The 18,693-nt window shown below is 49.8% G+C and overlaps 1 protein-coding gene across 1 annotated transcript in view; it reads left to right on the forward strand.

The window, feature by feature from the left end:
- CR2 (complement C3d receptor 2) overlaps nt 1-18,693 on the forward strand; it is a 153,101-nt gene that overhangs the window by 30,980 nt on the left and 103,428 nt on the right. The window contains exons 4-6 of the mRNA XM_045015883.1: nt 12,589-12,777; nt 15,105-15,204; nt 17,397-17,479. The gene's annotated coding sequence lies outside the window, so the exon portion shown is untranslated. The remainder of the gene's footprint in view (nt 1-12,588; nt 12,778-15,104; nt 15,205-17,396; nt 17,480-18,693) is intronic.

The following is an 18,693-nucleotide window of genomic DNA, read 5'->3' on the forward strand; positions in this document are numbered from 1 at the left end:
AAGACTCGGAGCACTGCCTGGTGAGTACAAGCCCCACGTGTTTTTTTTACATGTTTTTTTTTTTTTTTTTTAATCTTCCCTGCCGGGGCCCCGTTGAAATTGTTCGAATTGGGCCCCGCACTCCCTAAAGCCGGCCCTGGTTGCCAACTGTCTAACGGTGCAAATGGAAACACCCTTGGCCTGCCCCTTCCCCGAGGCCCCTCCCCCTGCTCACTCCAGCCCCCTCCCTCGCTCTCCCCCACCTGCGTTCATTTTCACTGGGCTGGGGTAGGGGTTTGAGGTGTGGGAGAGGGTGCGGGCTCTGGCCTGGAGGGGTGGGGTCAAGGGGTTCAGAGTGTAGGAGGTTGCTCTGGGCTGAGCCTGGGGCAGGGGCTTGGGGTGCAGGAGAGGGAGAGCGGGGCAGCGTTTACCTTGGGCAGCTCCAGAACATGACCGGCACATCCCTATGGCAACGTCTCCAGGGAGCTCTGCACGCTGTCACTTCCTGCAGGCACCACCCCTGCAGCTCCCATTTGCCACAGCTCTTGGTCAATGGGAGCTGTGGAGTTGGCGCTTGGGGCGGGGGCAGCTTGTGGAGACCCCTGTCCTCCCACCCCCAGGGGCTGCAGGGACGGTGCCGGCCTCTTCCAGGAGCTGCACCAAGCGAGGGGAGGCAGGAAGCCTTCCTTAGCCGTGTGGAACTGCCGGACTGCTAGCGCCCCAAATCTTCCGCTTTGGCTTGCAATAGCCTCTGGGAAATAGGGCCTGATTCCAGGAGACTCCCAGTAAAACCGGGAGGGTTGGTAACCCTACAACAGAGAGAAATATTAGAGACAATGAACTGGGAAAAACATTAAGAAGGGATTCTCTCTACTAACTGGAGGTGCTGCTGCACCCCCTGGCTTGAAATCGTTTCCATTTTATGCAGAGTTTTTTACAGTTTGGTTCAATGGCTCACAGCACCCCCATTAGAAACATTGTTCCAGCACCTCGGCTGTGAACGGGATTCAGGTTGACAGTTCTTTCACTGGTGGGCTCCAGGGCTTCCTCGCTGGCCTCTAGCTCCTGCCTCCTGTGGTGCCCCCAGAGTGGAAGATGACCTATAGGGGCCCATGTGCTAGATAAGGGGGCTGTTGGGCTCCTGACCCAGTGTTCTCCACAGCCCGTTGCAGCTCCCAGGCATTCCTAATGCAGCGTCTTGCTGCTGTAGTGGCAGAGTGTAGGACTTAGGATAATCGGGTTGGTTTTTGGCAGGCTACCAACATTTTTTTGAACTGCCAGTGAGAAGGGAAACGGTGATTTATTTCTTTATTTATAAGTTGGTATCTCAGCCAGCCATGATTGGAATTGCCTGGGAGGAGAAACAAAAAAAAGGCACGTCTCTAACCTGAGCGCTTTCTGCCTGCCAAATTTCCAAAGGTCTGCTGCAAACAATGGTGATGTCTGGGAAAATCTAAGTTCATAAGACTCTTTTGTAATAGAAAGACATCGCCACCCTCATACAGGGGTCACCAGCAGCTCCCTCTGTGAGTTAGAAATAAAGGGAACAGGCTGTCAAACCATAAACAGACATCATTTCTCTTTATTTCATAACTATCAAGTTACACCCTGTCTAACGAAATGTGTTTAGCTTTTGCCGTCAGATCACAGGAATGACCCCACCCTGAGTTCCACAGCAAGCACAAGTCTGGAATAAGATGCTATTTTTAGTTAAAACCTAGGGTGACCATTTGTCCCATTTTTAAAGGGACAGTCCCATTTTTGGGGGACTTTTTCTTATATAGGCCCCTATGACCCCTCCACCTCCTGCCCCATTTTTTCACAGTTGCTATCTGGTAACCCTGGTTAAAACGTAAAACAGCTCTGAGCTTTACTTCCGCAAGCTGTACTGTGTGAACAGACCCAGCGGTTGTGTAGAGTCCTCCTGAAATCAACAAAGTTTCTGCAAAGGCTCAAAGGTCTGGCAGCAGAGGGCCAATGCCTCTTTAGACAAGCACCTAACGCATGTTTGTGTGGTAGAAAATGTCCTGTTCTTTGCCATGCTTGCTTCAGAAGCTAGTTTTTCAGTGTGCAGCATCACAACGACAATCCGTGCAATCAACAAGCACTTCCTGATAAGAAGTTCAGTAAGATCAAAAGTGTACGTCTCCGGAGCAAATTCTCCAGGGGTATAGTGATTATAGTGATATTATTTTCATATTTTAGTGATTAAAAACTCTTTGTAGATCTTAAAATAAGCTTTTACATTCAGGAAATGATTCTGTGCTACTAATGGGGGGTGTTTATAATAAAGGTGCATTTTTCTTGTAAGATTTAAAACATGTTTGTTTCTCTTTCGGGGGCAACCACAAATTGTGTTGAGTTTTGTTTAGCAATATGAACAAATCTTTCCACAGGTGAAGAAACTATAGCTGAAGAAATCTGTGGGATTTACAAAGTCTTATTTGGGATGTCCTTTTAAAAAAAAAATAAAAGGAATAGTGAATAAAGATCCTGACTCTGTTTTCATACTTGTTACTAGAAATTGTCTGGTTAACTATTTAAAAGTGAAGTTGAAATCTAGCTCTCTGCCCTGATCCAATCACTAGCTGCTCACAGAACAGAAGGAAGTTTGCCTCTTTGCTGTTGCAGGTAAGCAGCTTTACTAGAGTGCACGGATTTCCTAACCAGTCTGAAAGGATGTAATCTGGATGAGTATTCCTGTTTGGCCCATGTCCCACAGGATGTCAGAAGAAGAATCCAGTGAAAATGAGCTCAGATCCCTACTCTGGCTTCAGCTGCCACTCTCTTCCTCTCCCTACCACCTGTTATGAACATTATGAACAGGAAACCGAAGGGTTTGGAGGGCAGGAGGCGGATCAGGGCTGGGGCAGGGTTTTGGGGCATGGGAGGGAGTCAGGGTGGCAGGCTCCAGGTGACACCTCTAGCAGCTCCCAGAAACAGCGGCATGTCCCCTCTCCAGCTCCTATGTGGAGGCACATCGAGGCAGCTCTGTGCTGCCCTGTCTGCAGGTGCTGCCCCTGCAGCTCCCATTGGCCGTGGTTCCTTGCCAGTGGGAGCTGCAGGACGCAGCGCTTGTGGTGGGGGCATCATGTGAGGCCCCCTGGCTGCCCCTGCTTGTAGGAGCCGGAGGGGGGATGTGCTGTTGCTTCTGGGAGCCATGCACCCCAACCCCACTCCTGGAGCAGGGCAAGACCCAGACCCCACTTCCTGGCAGGAGCTCAAGGGCTGGATTAAAACATCTGAAGGGCCGGATGTGGCCCTCAGCTGTAGTTTTCCCACTTCTGGTCTATGCAAAAGGTTAGGTTGGTATGACTGTGTTGCTCAGGGATGTGGATTTTCACACTGCAGAGTGATGCACTTTTAGCCATGTATATTTTGTACTGTAGACCTGAGCTAAAAGAGGCAAGAAGCTCCTGCTGGGACTGCACCTTCTCCTCTGGAGCAGTATGCGGGCAGAGGTGAGAGAATCTGCATGTTCCCCCATCCCAGTCCCCCATCCCAGCTTCCCTAGTGCCCCCCTCATATAATGTGTATTCAGTTTAAACACTTAACTGTTCTTGTACACTACACCTCAGCTAAGGGGTGGGAGGGCGGTGTTCAGTAAACTGAGATTAATTTCCCTCTTGCTTTGATTTTCGCTAGGAAGCAGTGAAAAGGAATGTTAAGAAGGTTGGCACTGTGAAAACAATGCTATTTTTTCTAAATAGGGAAAATACAGGCACTCTATTGTGGCCAAGAGGTCAGTAAACAGGCTATTATGATACATATTTCCAAAGCTACCAGATATTTAAAAGGTATCTTTAACTGAAAGGCCATAACGGAAAATGTAAGAGGGGATAGGCAGTGAGTGCATAAAGGTTTTGAATCATATCCTTTGTGATTAAGATATTGCCCCTTTGAGGTAGTTAAATAGTTGAAGTTTTAACCTTGCAAACTTGCTGTTGCAGATAAGACCTTCACATCCAGGATCCGCAGAGGATGAGATGAGTGGGTGTGAGGGAGGAAGGTGGTTACATGGTTAAAGCATCAGCATAGGAGTCAGAAGTTGTGGGTTCTGTTTTCAGCTCTGCTTTTGGGTCTACCACAGATTCGTTGCATTCTTTATTTGTATTAGTAGAGAGCCACGGAGCCTTAGACATGGAGCAGTACCTCAGTGTCCTAGGTGCTGTTTAAATGCAGCTTCCAGTCTGGTGTTATGCATGAGCAACCTTAAGAGATGCTGAATTTAACTCCTTGGTGCTTGACTTTGCAACCTAAATCAATTTTTACTGAATACAATTTCCGAGTATTTTTAAACATCTCATTAATTCTGTTATGTACAACTGCAAACCCCTCTCCTGCACACACTACCACAGACGGCTACCACTTCATCTACAGAACTCACTCTATTAGCTCATCAGCCACTGGGTTTGTATGCTAATTTGGGTGGAGCTCAGCCCAACTCTGCCTCTCGCCACCATCACCTCCCCCATGGAATGGGGCTGCACCTGCCTGGGTTGGTTCCCCCAGCTTGAGGGATGTACTGGGAGAGGAGGGGGTGGTCATGTACAGACTTTGAGAGTGTGATTGAATGGAGCTCAGCCTGCTTCCTTCCTTCCCTGCCCTGTGGCAGCTCCCAGCCATTCCCAATGCATGGGCTGAGTCTCAGAATAGCCCTGTTCCATTATTGTGGCAGGTTAAATGTTTTCCTGGGCATGTTTCACTGACATTTTCAGCTGATAACTCAGCCAAACCTGAATGGAATTTTATGGGGCCAAGAAAAGGCACATCTCTAACCCGAGGGCTTTCTTCTTGACCAATTTCCAAGGTCTACAGCAAACAATAGCCATGTGGAAATGTCTCAGGAGAGGTCACACCCATGTTTTATAAATAATGGGTGACGCTAGGCAACCTCAATGAGAGTCACTTCCTGCTCATCCAATGACTTAGAAATAAAATAGTTTGTGAAGGAGAAAATGTCACCAGTCCACATCCTCAATTTCACATAGTCATCATTAGCGGTGAGGTCATTGCAGTGATGTGACCACATACTTCCACAAACAGATGAGTTCTAGAGTCCTAGCTTCATTTCTTTTATATTTGAACTAAAAATGTAGGCCCCACTTCTGCATGTGAGCAGAGCCCTGCACCAGTATGAACCCCCATTTAAATCTGCTGCTGGTCTGCAAAGACGCAAGACTTTGCTGGCATAGAACAGATTAGAGGAAGGGGGTCTTATGGCATGCCCACATAGTGGGAATTTTGTGGATTAAATTGGGTATGTTGTTGTGGAATAGCTATTTTGAAATAAGTGCGTCCTCACAGATTTATTTATTTTTTTTAGCTACTTCCCTCTGAAATAAGTGCTCTTCATTCTGGGAAGGCATCCTATGGAGCTTTGGTCCACTGCTAGGCTCTACGGATTTTGGGATTCTTCTCATGGCATGTTGTGGGATGCTCTCCAGAAACCGCTGGCATTCTGGGTCTTGAGTTAACAGTGGCAAAGTCCCATGATTCCTCTGCTCACATCCCATCATTCAGCTGTTTGGTGAGTCAACGCATGGAGTCAAACAGCATGAAGGAGGCATAGCTGGGCACTGGGGGCCAGGTACTTGTTAATGCATAGAGGCTAATGCACATGAGTGACCAAATGCACCTTGTATTCACCCTCTACATGCTATTGTAATAGTCTGCACAAAGGACGCCTGTAAAGTATCATTTGAAAACTCATAATTCACTGGTCAATATCACAGTAAGATGTGTGTGGCCTTATATGCAAAGTTATGAATTTTGCTGCCTGGCTAGCTCACGGAAGGAATTTGTACTAGAAAGCACTCTCAAGGACATGCATTTCCAAGGGGGAAATGAAATATAAAAGTGAGGGGCAAACATCCAAAGCCACTTCTCTCTCCCTGTCCATCTCCCTTTTTATACCCAAGAAGACCAGAAGAAACAGCTGCTGGACTTGAGAGAGGCATTCTGACCTGAAAAGTTCAGTCTGTAATGCTGATAGAATGGGGTAAGGACTTCACTTTTGAATCAAGTATAGTTTAAGTTAAGCACCAGGAAGCTTTTTAATCTTTATTTTTCATGTAACCATTTCTAACTTTCATGCATCATTACTGGTACTTCCTTAAAATCTATCTCCTTGAAGTTTAAATAACCCTGTTTTTATTATTTAATTGAAAGTAATCCAGTCTAATTAAGTTACATTGTCTGGGTACCTCAATTTGAGATAGCAAGTTGTTGTGTATTGTTTCCTTAAAGGGACAACAAAACTATCTCTGGACTGTCCAGATCATTTTTTGGGCGGGGGGGAATGCTTTGTACCTCGGGAGAACACCCAGCACCCTCCTGTTAAATGATTGTGTGGTATCCAATGCAAAGTGTGTCATGTCGGGTGTCTTCGGAAGGCTCAGGATGTACCGAGCATTGTTGTTATAGTGATGTAATAGTTATGTTATGGGTTATAATTTTATCTATATAGTTATGAGGCTGAAAATGTATCCTGATGGCTTAAAACAAGCCCAGACAAAGACTCTCAAGAGCAGAGAGGGAGTTCACATCTCATCAGGGCAGGTATGGGACAAACCCAGCCCAGCCTCACAGGAACAAAAGACACTGGCATAGGCAGAAACAAAAGAATTAGTTAGATTCCCAAGGGAGTCACCCCCCTCGTCTCCTTCCTTTGGTCAGTTTGGAACTGTGATGAGGTAATGCTCACCTGACTCTGAAGGGGTAGAGGGAAGTCAAGAGGGAAGAAAGAACATAATAAATAAAAGGGAGAGACATTTGCCATGCTCTCTTTCTCTCTTCCACCCACACCTACAGACACCACACAAAGTGACTGAAGCACAGATCAAAGGGGAGAGCTTGGCTGAAGAGCAACCAGACAGCCTGTTGTGAGAAGCATCTAAGTTTGTAAGGGGATTGAAAGATCAGCTTAGAATGTGTTTTGCTTTTATTTCATTGGAACAAATCTGACTTGTTATGCTTTGACTTATAATAATTTAAAATCTATGTTTATAGTTAATAAATATGTCTGTTTATTCTACCTGAAGCAGTGTTTGGTATGAAGTGAGTCAGAGACTCCCCTTGGGATAACAAAAGGGGGGGAAGTGAACAGAGTTAGATTAGTACAAACAGTGGGGTTTATATCTTTAGAAAGAAACAGCTCGGGCCGGTGCAGGAAGCCTGCTCCTGGCAGCAGCGCCGGGGGAGGCTGTTGCACTCAGGGATCAGACTGGAAGGGAAACCCGTGGAGGGCTTTAAATATTTCAATTTTACACCCTAATGAACAAAAGCAAACGAGGGGTGGATCTGGTGGGTGGTTCCAGGAGCAGCTGCCCCTCCGTGTCATGTGCCCACGGCTGCACCCACAAAGACACACGTGCAGCGGGGCCTGGGCAGGTCCCCCGGCCTCCTGGGACACAGACTCGATGCTGATCCCTGGGGCCAACCAATAACTCAGGGCCCGGCGCAGCCTCTTCTTTCCTCCCCCCACCCAGGGCCGGCTCCAGAGCCCAGCGGGGCAAGCCCCTGCCTGGGGCGGCCCTTTCCCGGGGGGGCGGCAGGCTGGGCCGGCGGACCTGCCGCAGTCATGCCTGCGGGAGGTCCACCGGAGCCCCGGGAGCAGCGGACCTGCCGCAGGCATGACTGCGGAGGGGACGCTCGGCCGGCGGCTCCAGTGGACCTCCCGCAGGCATAACTGCGGACGGTTCGCTGGTCCCGCGGCTCGGCTGGACCTCCCGCAGGCATGACTGCGGCAGCTCCAGCGGAGCCGCCGGACCTGCGAACCGCCCGCAGCTGCGGGAGGTCCAGCCGAGCCGCGCGACCAGTGGACCCTCTGCAGTCATGCCCGCGGGAGGTCTGCTGCTCCCGCGGCTCGGGGGCGCCTCCCGGGCATGACTGCTTGGGGCGGCCAAAAACCTAGAGCCGCCCCTGCCCCCACCCCAGCACTTGCTCCCCGGACAGCGCCTGGGTGCAAAGCGGTGACACAAGCCCCGCCCTTTTAGAACGATCCCGCCCCCACCTCTCAGGCCCCGCCCCATCCTCTCATGGGCACGCCCCTTCTCCCCGCCCCCTTCCCTCGCTGTCCCCGAGCTCGGGCCCCGACGGTGCGGGAAGAGCCGGAGCGAGCAGCTCCGCCATGGTCTCGGCTCCGCGCTGCCGGCCCGGCGCCCGGGGGCTCCTGGCGCTGCTGCTGCTGCTGCTGCTGCCCCTGCCCGGGGCTCGCGGTGAGTCGCGGCGGCCCCAGCAGCGGGCGCTGCCCCGGGCTGCGCGGGGCCGGCGGGCGGGGACCTGCTGCTGCCCCGCACTGGCTGCGCGGGGCGCGGAGCGGGGGGGGGGGCAGCGAGCCCCGCCCGAGCGGCACCGGCCCACCGGCTCCCGGCCCAGGGGCTCGGCCCGGCCAGTCGGGCCCTGGGGAGCGAGCGGCCGCGGCAGCCCGGGCTGGGGGACCAGGGCCGGCTCTAGACAGGAGGGCGGCAGGCGGCTCCGGCGGACCCCCCCCCCCAGGCACGTCTGCAGGAGGTCCACCGGAGCCGCGGGACCGGCGACCGCCAGAGCGCCCCCTTGCGGCGTGCTGCCCTGCTTGGGGCGGCGCAAATCCTAGAGCCGCCCCTGCGGGTGACGGGGTGAGCGGGCGGGCAGCGGGCTCGGCCCCACGGCCCGTCAGGGCGGGTGTTTCCGCTGCCCCAGACCCGCCGGGCGGTGTCTTGTGTTGGCCCCGCTTCTGCCCGGGAGAGACAAGCCCGGAGCTACCCAGAGCCCGTCCCCGGCCTGGGAACCAACTCCCCGTCTGCAGCGTGGCTGGCTGGGGCCGGGTCTGGCTGGGAGCCCAGATAACGGTGCGTGGAGCCCTTTGCTCACCCGGCCCCTGGCTTTACCCCGGCTGTGCTGGGTCCTCTACTGGTGAGGCGGCCTCTCAGCCCGGTTTTACTGTAATTAACCCTGTCACCGTCTGGCTGTGAAGTGGGGAGAATAAATTATTGGCTCCAGGGATGGCTGTGTTGTGTTTTGTTGTAAGGAATCAGCGCAGAGCTGGTAGCTGAAGTCTTGGGAGCTGATGAGATGGTCCCAAGAGAGGACAGGATCAGCAGGGGAGTGCAGGCTAATGGAAGCCCAGATCAGACAGGATTAAGAAAGAGAATTTGATCAGTGAGCTCAGACACAAGGAGAAGGTTGAGACTTGTCTGGGAAGGAGCAGTTATAGAACTGGAGAGGATCAAGGATGCTGTTAGACGGCAGAAACACAAGGCAGTGAACATAAGAATGGTCGCTGTGAGTCTGACCAATGGTCCATCTACCCCAGTGTCCTGCCTCTGATAGTAGTAGTCGGTGTCAGAATCTTCACAGGGAACAAACAGAACAGGGCGATTATCGAGTGACCCATCCCCTGTCAGCCAGTGCCAGAGTCTGACAGTCAGAGGTTTAAGGACACCCAGAGCATGTGGTTGCGCCCCTGGCCATCTTGGTTAATAGCCATTGCTGGACCTGCCCTCCATGAACATAACTAATTATTTTTTAACTCAGTTATACTTTTGGTTTTCACAACATCATGTTCACTGATGTTAGAAGGGGAGGGAGGAAGGGATATGATGCAATAGTTGAAGGGATAGTTGGGATCAGAGGATGGCTTTTGAGATTGGAGGAGACCAGAGCTTGTTCACATTGGAGTCTGTTGAGCTGGCAATATGTCAGGGGATCTCCTGTTGTGAATGGCACTCAAGGCATGTTGACTGGGCCAAAACTGTGCTATAATCCTCACCGTTGTGCGCAGGAATAGGTTGTTTATGTTTCAACGTGTTAATTGATGGTGTGGCTACAAGGACAGAACACCTCATGCATGTGGACATCTCGCACTGTGCAGTCTCAGAAATATTAAGGAAAATGAAATGAGTAAAATTAGTTGCATTTTTTCTTGTTTGTCGTAGTGATGTTGTTCAGTGGTACTTTCCTTTGTGTGTTGGGAGGCAGAGCTTTGACATATTTGTAGGAGAGAGAAGGAGCAAATCTGGGATTGGGCCTCTTTTCTTTTAGCCTGTTTTGTCAGATACTAACACTATAAAAGTCACTCTAGCCATCTTGCGGCATCAGATGTCTTTCCAGGAGTGGCCTGGCTGTTTTATATGATTTTCAGAACAGTCAGATGAGTGAACTGATGAACTTTCCTTTCGCAAAATTCCTTTTTATACAGTGTATGTGCTGAAAACAATCCCAGGCAGGCCCCCCCCCCAAAAAACACCCCAAAACAAACAACAAAAAATAAAACTGGTGATTGTAAGGGGGAGAAATATCCCTTTTAGCTCTGAGCACAGGATTCATGGTGGTCAAAAGAAGCTTTTGTTTAAGGACGAATGTCTCCAGCTCAAGTTGGCCCCCTACCTGGCCCACTTGGAGTGTGGATGGGAGCGGGAGAGTTGCTTAGGATGGAGCTAGGCAGTGGGGACTCAGCTACTCTGTGCTGCTAATCCAATCGCTACTGGAAAACCTGAGGAACCCCCCACAACGGGGCTCAGCTGCCTGTGGCAGGTCCCTGTAGTATCTAAGCCATGTCGGGATCCCTTTCAACGAAGGCGGCTGTGTGAAATTATTTACAATAAATCTCTCTCCTGTTAAAATGAGTGTGTTCTTATGTTTTTCTGATAGGTCAGTGTGGGGCCCTGCCAGGGCTCATTCGTGCCAGCCACAATGATACCAGTCACACAGAGGGCTTCCCTATCGGCGCACAAGTGACCTACAGGTGCCTTGATGGCTTTGTTAAAATCCCTGGAAAGTCAGATACTGTTGTTTGCCTTGAAAACTCAGAGTGGTCAAACTTAGGAGAGTTTTGTAATGGTAAGTATTTTATTTTCTCTGAAACAAATTTGCTGGGGCCACCCTGTGCTGATGGAAATGTCAGACTTTCCCCCACTGAATAGCCCTACTCAAAATTAGCTTTAATAACTAGTTTCAAGTTCCTTGCTGGATCAGTGACAATATACAATTAACCTGCTTATTCAAGAATCTTGTTGCAAAGCTGTTTGGGAGCATCCATCAGTGAGATGACTTGTGCTTGATTCAAGAATGTGTGGTTTAGAGCGACAGGAATGGGAAGTAATTTTATATTTGAGTTTTGACTGCCCAGAAATAAGTGGGGATGCCTCCATCCTCGGGATTCTCAGACAGTTTTGCTCCATCATCTGGCAAATGTGGAATAAAGCTGTTTCAGAAATGATTTACCTGCACATTACCACTTATATTACAAAATTGCATAAGCCTCCTGGTCAATGGGAGCTGGGGGCATGGTGCCTGTGGGAGAGAGTCATGCGGAGCTGCTTGTGCACCTCCGCCTAGGAGCTGGACCTGCTTCCGAGGCTCAGAATGGTTCACTGTGTTAGGACAGGCAGGAAGCCTGCCTTAGCATCCCTGCTGCACCGCTGACAGGGAGCCGCCCGAGGTAAGCCCATGCCCCAATCCCCAGCCAGGCATGAACAGCTGAGAGGAGGATGATTTTATTCAATCAGTGGTGATTGAGGACGCGGAGAAGGAAAGATTTGCGAGGGAACATGAGCTCTGTTTTTGCCATGTGCAGTTTAAGCTACTGGCAGGGAATCCAAACAGGAGTTTTGTGAGTTGTCAATATAACGATCGCATCCAAAGCTGTGAGAGCAGATAGGCTCCCAAAGACAGGGTGCACAAGGAAAAGAGGGTGGGCCAAGGAGAGAATCCTGGCAGATTCTCACTGGTGGGGTGGGGCTGGGGGGAGTTGGAGGATCCACCAAACTAGACCCAAAAGTACCTGATGGAAAAGTCAGGAGAAAAACCCTGAGAGGCTGGAGTGACAAAAGCAAGTAGATGATGGGATTAAAAGAAGTAGAAATACTTGATAGTGTCCAAGGCACTAAGAGGTCCAGGAGAATGGGGTGGGGTAGAGGCCCTGGGAATTGTGTGAGACTTCAATAAAGTGGAGAGGATGGACACAGACTGGAGAGGGCCACAAGGTTAGGGTTGAAGAAGACAACAGTGCAGTGGTATAAACAGAATGTTCAGTTAGAATTGAAGATGAGGAGCAGGGGGGGAAATCTGTCTCTATCTTTCTACATGCCTCAATCTACTAATGCCTTTCTCTCTCTTAGCTCCTTCCTTTTCTTTTTTACTCCTTAGTTTGTACCACCCTCTGCTTGGAGCAGCACCCAGTTAGCTTTGTCCAAGTTGCTTGCCTCTCTTCCTTTAAAAATATTTTTTTAAAAATTTCCCTTCCCCTAAATATTTTGTAAAGTGTCCTGCTCTAATGCTCATATGCAGTTCTGTGGCTATACTGTAATAGCTGCTGCTGCCTCTAAATAGGGTTACCAGCTAGTAACTGTGAAAAAACAGTAATAGGCGCCTATATAAGAAAAAGTCCCAAAAAACAGGACTGTCCCTTTAAAAATGGAACATCTGATCACCCTACCTCTAAATCATAAACTTTGGGGCAGGGTAATTGTTTGGTACCCTTCATTTATGTTACAGAGCTGTGTTTCTGTTTTTTAAATTATATATACATACACATATGTGTGTGTGTGCTTATATATAAATAGAAAGCTAAAAGTACAATTTTTATGCCTATCTTTATACCTGTATCTTTTTTTTTTTTTTGGCTAGGTGGCTGTGGTGCCCCACCAAGGTTAAAATCTGCTATTTTAAGTGAGGAAGATGGGCAGAAGAATTACTGTCCTCCTGGGACCACTGTGACTTATGTCTGTCGCCCAGGATATGAGAGCACTGAACTGAAACTTGTCATTACTTGTCTTGAGAATTTAACATGGTCAGAAGCCCCTGAGTTCTGTAGAGGTGAGTGTCTTTTTTGTCACTTTTCTCTCTCCGCTGAGGGAGTGGCCCTCTGTGTTTTGTGTTAAGCATCTGGTTCACATTTCAGTACCAGCTTGTCAGTGTTAGTTTGAAAACTTTTTTGTCAGGTTTTGATTTTAAATTTGAATTCAACTTTAAATGGCGAGAGAAAGCAAAGTGAGTACTATTGAACATTAAACAGCGCCTGCAGTAGTTATGCTTTTCATTGTGTTCATTGTGCTTCCCAGCAGCAATAGGAAATCACAAATAATGCAGTAAAGTTCATATCATACTGTGGTAAATATCCATTTTAAAATGTTGAGCACAGTATCTCTGGAAACTATATGTGAAGGAGAATGATAGTATTATTTTTGTCATTGTTAAAATCAGGGCCGCCCAGAGGGGGGGGCAAAGAGGGCAATTTGCCCCGGGCTCCGCAGGGGCCCCCAAGAGAAGAGCGGAGGCTCCCGCCTCCGCCCCTCTCCTGGAGCCTCAGCGTCTCCGGCGGGGCCCCTGAGCCCCGCCCCGCTCAGAGACGGTCCCGCCCCGGCACCGGCCCCAGCCCCAGCCTCAGCCTCAGCCTCTTACCGAGCACGTCTCTGGCGGGGCCTGAGCTCCGTCCCGCTCAGAGCCGCGTGGTGAGCAGGGCGGGGCTGGGAGCTCCAACGGGGCCTGAGCCCCGCCCCGCTCAGAGCGCCGTGGGGAGGGGGCGGGGCAGCTGCCTCCGCTCGGCGTGGAGCTCACAGCCCCGCCCCCTCACCACGCGGCTCTGAGCGGGACGGAGCTCAGGCCCCGCCGGAGACGTGCTCGGTAAGAGGCTGGGGCCGGGACCAGGGCCGGGGCGGGGGGGAGGAGCGGGACCGTCGGGGCCGGGGGCGGGACCGGGACCCACCGCCGCCGAAGCGCAGCCCGGTCTTCGGCGGCGGGGGGCCCCTTCTGTTCCGGGACCCGCCGCCTAAGTGCCCGGAAGGCCCGCGGCGGGGACCCCCCCCGCCACCGAATTACCGCCGAAGACCGGGCTGCGCTTCGGCGGCGGTCCCGCTTCGGCGGTAATTCGGCGGCGGGGGGCTCCCGCCGCGGGTCTTCGGGGCACTTTGGCGGCGGGTCCCGGAACGGAAGGGCCCCCCACCGCCGAAGACCCCGGGCCCCCGGAATCCTCTGGGCGGCCCTGGTTAAAATTCACACGTTTAAAAACTCTAGCCTCAGAGACCACTCATTCAGCATACAGTTCAACCAAACTGAATCACCGTATTAAAAATAAATGCAATATTTAATAACTATATGTATGGCAAAGTTGTTCAAATACCAAAATACATAACAAAACTTAAATGACGAATGGCCTCATTGTGAAGAATATCATGAGTTTTGGCAAAGCTTCCTATATTGAGTCTGTATCTGTCGCATTCCATGCAAAACCTCCATTAATACAGGGTGAGAGGAAGGAGCCAACTGAGTTATTACCCTTAACCACAGCTTCTAGAATGTCTGTATTCTATTCTGTTTGACAAACATAGGCTGTATCTTAATACTGATGTGAATTTCTTGTGCAGTCTTAGACTCAAGTGGTCTCTCATGCCTGCTTAGGAAAATACTTGGTGTATATAATAGGCCCTATATTTTTATGTGCAAAAATCTTGTCCACATCAATGTCAGAAATCTTTTTCAATATAATCATTAGTCCTAGTTGTAGTTTTCTCTGTGGCTCCTGGAATGCAGCATGTCTCTTCTGTTTGGCATGTGGACATGGTGGATTTCTGATGGTGTGTTCTTTCTGGTAATAAGTGCCTGGCACCAGAGGCAGCATCACAAATAACTCCCTGTACCAGGTAGGAGGAGTCTCTGCCATTGAAGTTGACAAAGTGATAGAATTAAACACGTAAGATGGACAATAAGAATATCCACAGTTAAGTAGGGGAAAAACCCAAAGAGGAGAATGAACTAACTGGACTGCTGATCTGCCATTGCCATAGTCCAGGGGAGGCCAAACTTACTGACCCTTCGAGCCGAATACAACAACCTTCAGAAGTTCAAGAGCTGGAGCAGGAGACACCTGCTGGGGCGCGGGGCTTCAGCCCCGCTCCTGCTCAAGCCCTGAGACTCACCTTCCTGCTGGGCAGAAGCCCCTAGCCCACCACCCTGCTCCAAGGCAGAGGTCCCAAGTGCCCCCACCCCAAGTCTGGTAGGGAGGCTCCGTGAGCTTCACTTTCACTGTAAAAGAGCCACATGCAGCTCGTGAGCCACAGTATGGCCACCCCGGCCATAGTCTCTTCTAAGTCTGTTAGTTTGTTGCATCAACATAACACGCTAACACTGATCTTGTTCTGTGCTAGGGAAATCGTGTGGTGTTCCAAAAGGACCAGAGCATGGCAGAGCTGTTGTTCTAACCAATGACCTGTATGGTGCAAGAGCAAACATCATTTGTGATGACGGGTGAGTGTTGGGCAACCGGTGCTGATTAATTCACAGAGCTTAGTTTCATGAACAGTGGAAAATGAATAATAGAAATTCCAATCTAATTTAAAAACCTAACCTGAGCAGGTGCTACAGATCTGCTGTCCTGGCTTCAGGGCCCTATTGAGAAAGTATAACCTTCCAGCTGAATTTGGCCAGATGTGGATCATGATCCCTCAGGCCTCCAGCTGAAAGATTAAGTTGGGAGGAAGCAGGTGCAGCTATGGTATCGTGAGGTGCACTTCAATTTGTTCAAGCTGCTGTTGGAAAAAACTCCCATAATATGTGATTGGGTTCTAGTTTCATTGGATTGAGCAGGTACTTTCCGGACATCAGAGAAATTGAACGGAGGAGCAAATGGCATGAGCATGGATGTCTTCATTTTAATTAATATATCATTTTGTTTGTCACTGTATCACCCATTTCGGTGGTATGTGCAGGCAACAAGGGTTAGATTCCCTGTGCTGGGATCAGGATGATTGGGGGGGGGCTGGTTATGGAATAAATTGCCTAGGGAAGTTGTCGAGATTTTAAGAGCAGGTTAGACAAATGCCTGTCAGGGATGGTCTAGGTAATACTTAGTCCAGCCTGAGTGCAGGGGACTGGACTAGAAAACCTCTCGAGATTCCTTCCAGTCCTATGATTCTCTGTCTTCAAACCCCACAGAGGTTGGGAGACTCAGAAAATGCCTTTTCCTGTAGCTGAGCCATCAGCCTACTTCTGAGGTGATGTAATAACACAACTAGCTGTTATCAGATATCAAATCATTTTACAAAGGAGGGCAGTATTGTTTACCCCATTTTACAGATGGGGAAACTGAAGCACAGAGGGGAAGTGACTGCCCAAGATCACCCAAATGCCAGAGGCAGAAATGAAAATAGAATCCAAGTTTCCTGAGTCCCACTCCAGTGGTTTTTCCTCTAGGCAATACTGTGCTTTCATTGCACCCACAAGAATGTCCAAGCTATTTTTGTGATACTTCAAATTTTCCTATGCAGAAGTGTACAGGAGCTGCACACGTTGGAATTCTGTCCGCCACGAAAGCTTTGGATTTAAATAGGCTGATTAGGTTTGGACATTGAGATGTTCAGGTTTTGAAGGTGGCAGCAGTGGGACAGCCCTTCGGCAGATGCCTTCTCTCTCTGTTGTTGCTGTGAGCACAAGTGGCGTTTGGGTGTAATGTTCTAAGTTGGAAGAAAAGCAGTAGCCACCTGGCCACAAATGATGTTCGTGTCTATCCTTGTTGGTCCCTGCCGTTTCAACAGACCAGTGAAAGAACCTGCAGAAACCAGCTTTACTAGGGGCACCTCTCATCTGTTTCTCTAAACCTCCTTGCCAAATAAGGCCACAACCTTTAGCCTATGGTGTTAAAGGAAGCAGTGAAGGCTAAGTGACTGCATTGCCAGTATGCAGTACTTCCTGTGCAAGAATTAGATAGAGGTCTAGCTAAGTGGGTCTTGGGTGTGAACTGTTGCCAACTCTTTGGGAGAAGAGCAGAGTTAAAATAGGAAGAGGAATGATGGCACTAAGCAGGCTGAGCTACTGATTTCCAGAGTGACAGAGACACCCCTTTTAGTACTTCGCTCCCCATTTATCTGGGACAGTAATCCAAGGTGTAGAATGCCAACAGCACACATCCCGAGCACTGTTCTGCAGATTGGAGCTAGGGACATCTGACGCAGCCTCCACACTGCAAATCCAAACCTCTTCAATATGTGAACATTTTGAGAAGATTAACAGTCTGGAAAATTACTAATTTCCTTAGTGCTGTACACATTTTGGAACTTATCTAGGGACTTCTTCCACCTTTTGGAGATGTAAGAAATAAGAAGCATTAAAAAATGTGGAGAAGAGAGACTTACTTGTTTCCCTTTGCTAAGGTTTAACAAAGGTATTGCCCAGAAATTCCCAAGCATGTAGCTAGTACAAACTTGAAGGGGAAGGATTTCACCTGCAAACATGGTCTCTGCAATCTTATGCCCACCTATTTGCTTATTCTATATTGGCTTTAACCACTCTGCATTCCTTGCTACTAGGGATCATGTTGGTACTTAGAGCAGGAATGACCCTACAGGGTCACTTACTGGCAGAAAGAACCCCTTTTCCAAAGTTCTGGACTATTACAGGAGTGATTGGAGAGTTAAGTGAGAAACTTTTTCTCTTTTCTTTAGGTTCAGATTACATGGGCGGGCTTTCATCCACTGTGCGCTGAAGGGAGATCAAGTTGAATGGAGTCAACTTCCAACTTGTCAAGGTCAGGCTATTTTTATGGCTTTCAGAAGAACTCATGATTGGAGCTGTTACAGAGTAACTGTTACAGCCTTTTCATGTGTGTTTTATATTCGATCATACAGATATTTTGGGGAGCGGGGAGACATGATGAAAGTGTAGGAGGATCCATGGTGTTGCTGGTGCCTTCTGCGGAAACCACACTTCAAACAAACAAAAAAAAACCCACAGCCTTCTCTGTCCCGACAGAGCATTCCCCTTGAGCTTGCTGTCTGGTGATTCCAACCCAACGAATGACCTAAACACAATTAAACCCTGAACACGAGGATGGTGGGGTTTGATTAGTTTCTCATTCCTCACAAAATAATCTCTGCTGCTTTTGAAGCCTTTCATCTAATTTACCTTTGAACCAGCTGCAGTTAATAGGAAAGTTCTAATTTAAGCTTTCAGCTTCTGGAACATTGTAGAAGTGCAACTGTTGTCTTTCAAGGATGTCAATCGAAGAGTCCCAATTCCTTGTATATAATATCGGGAAAGGATGTGTTTTGATGAGGCTGTTATCTGGGATTTGTTTAATGAAGCCCTTTCCTTGATGTCCCCGAGCTCCGGCCCCGACAGTGCGGGCAGAGCCAGAGTGAGCGGTTGCGCCCCAGAGGCTCTGCTGCCGGCCCCGCCATGGTCTCGGCTCTGTGCTGCTGGCCCGGCGCCCGTGGGCTCCTGACACTGCTGCTGCTGCCCCTGCCCGGGGCTCCTGTGGAATGGGTCGGGGAGGGGGACGGCCTCTGCCCAGGCACAGAGTCCCCTCGGTCCCGTCCCCCCTGCATTGGGCCAGGCTGGGCACGGACTGGAGCCACAGCGGCTTCCGTGGGCTTCGCCCCCATCCATCCCCTCAGCCCAGGCTGCGTCAGACTCAGCCCATGGGGGGCAGGAGGTGATGAAGGGGACCTGAGCCCTGCAGCAGCGACAGGTCCCCACTACCCCACCCCAGCCCCTGGGGCAGACCCCGAACCTCTGCGAAACTCGAGCCCCCGGTAGCGCTTCTGCCTCAGAGGCTAAACTCTGTCCCATTGGTGAGAGTGTTAATGCCCAGGGCCTGCTGCTGGAGGCTGCGAGTGTCTCATGTCCATTGTGGTGGTGGAGGGGTTGGGGGAGAAAAAGCCCTCTAAACAGCAGGTAAAGGTGCCTCTTCTGTAGCTGAGCAGTTTCAGTAAAACAAAGTTTGGAGTGTAAGACTATAAA

This window comes from Mauremys mutica, chromosome 4, assembly GCF_020497125.1.
Source record: "Mauremys mutica isolate MM-2020 ecotype Southern chromosome 4, ASM2049712v1, whole genome shotgun sequence".
NCBI lineage: Eukaryota > Metazoa > Chordata > Testudines > Geoemydidae > Mauremys > Mauremys mutica.